Here is a 1,606-nt window from a genome sequence, read left to right on the forward strand (position 1 = left end):
AGAAACTGAGCAATGAAGAAAGACAAAAAGGGAAAAAGAGGGAAAAGAAAACAAAACAAATTAAAAAAAAGAAGACCAAGAAAGGCCCCCCCCCAAAAAAAACAGGAAGAAAAAAAAAACCAACGAAAAAAGAAATGTTCTCAGGGATCCCTCTGCACGTCTGTGGAAGCTGAAGGGGAGTTCCTTGCCACACAGCTCCGCCTGGCTGGAAAGGGCTACCAACTCAAGAAAAGGAAAAGAAAACAAATAAACAATTCAAAACGAACAAAGGAACAAAAGCCCCGGGATCCCAACAGCGCGGTAGCCCAGACCAGGAAGCAGCTCCACACTTGAATGCAGCTCCGCAGCCCCTCAGGAAGAAGCAAAGATGGCACACGGAGCCAGTCACTTGAGTGAAAGGAGGAGGAGGTGGTAAGAGGCAAGTGAGAAATCAAAAGAAGCAGAGAAAAAAAAAAGCAACGCTAGCAGCCAACAAATGGCACACAGAGAGCCGCCCACTTGGGTGTGTGGAATCGAAGCAGCTGGCGCTTCCCGGTCAAGAGACTGTGGCCACGGGAAGCAGAGGAACAAACGAACAAAAGCCCCGGGATCCCACCAGCGCGGTAGCCCAGATCGGGAAGCAGCTCCACACTCAAATGCAACTCCGCAGCCCCTCAGGAAGAAGCAAAGATGGCGCACAGAGCCAGACACTCGAGCAAAAGGAGGGGAAGGCAGCGAGAGGCAAGCAAGAAATCCAAAGAAGCAGGAAAAAAAAAAAAACAAAGAGCAACACCAGCAGCCAACAAATGGCACCCAGAGAGCCACCCGCTTGGGTGTGTGGAATCCAAGCAGCCGGCACTTCCCGGTCAAGTGACCATGGCCACAGGAAGCAGAGGAGGCCGAGCCGGGGCGAAGAGAGGTGGGGGGTGGGAAAGCACACACCGCAAATTACCGGTTGTTTTGTCTCCCGCTGGACGCTTCATGAGGCTGCTTTCTCATACCCCCGTTTGTTGCTCTCCAATAGGAGTCCAAGATGGTGGATCCGCGCTGCGTTAGCTGGTAGGGGACCGCTGCATGAATCTCTCCTCCCTCTACGTTCTCTGTCAGTTTTCTCACTCCATTTGGTGCTTGGCTGAGTTCTTTATCTCTTCATTTGATGTTTTAGGGTTTCGGGATTGTTGTATTCTCTGTTTGGCTTAGTTTTTCGGATCTTTGCTGTGGAGGGACGGCGTGGTGCTTCTGCCTAGAGCGCCATTTTCCCAATTATATCGACTCATACAAAAATTTATGCATACATTGTTATGTAACCCTAATTGCTCTCCCTGTACTGTGACAGCACACTCCTCCTTTCCACCCCTGATTTCCCATATCCATTCAACCAGCTCCTGACCCTGTCTGCCTTCTCATCTCACCTCCTGACAGGAGCTTCCCATTTAGTCTCATGTATCTACTTGAGCTAAGAAGCACACCCTTCATGAGTATCATTTTATGTCCCATAGTCCAGTCTAATCTTTGTCTGAAGAGTTGGCCTCGGGAATGGTTTCAATTCTGGGTTGACAGAGAGTCTGGGGGCCATGCTTTCTGGTGTTCCTCCAGTCTCAGTCAGACCATTAAGTCTGTTTACTAG

Source organism: Trichechus manatus, unplaced genomic scaffold (assembly GCF_000243295.1).
Source record: "Trichechus manatus latirostris isolate Lorelei unplaced genomic scaffold, TriManLat1.0 scaffold00042, whole genome shotgun sequence".
NCBI classification, from domain to species: Eukaryota; Metazoa; Chordata; class Mammalia; order Sirenia; family Trichechidae; genus Trichechus; species Trichechus manatus.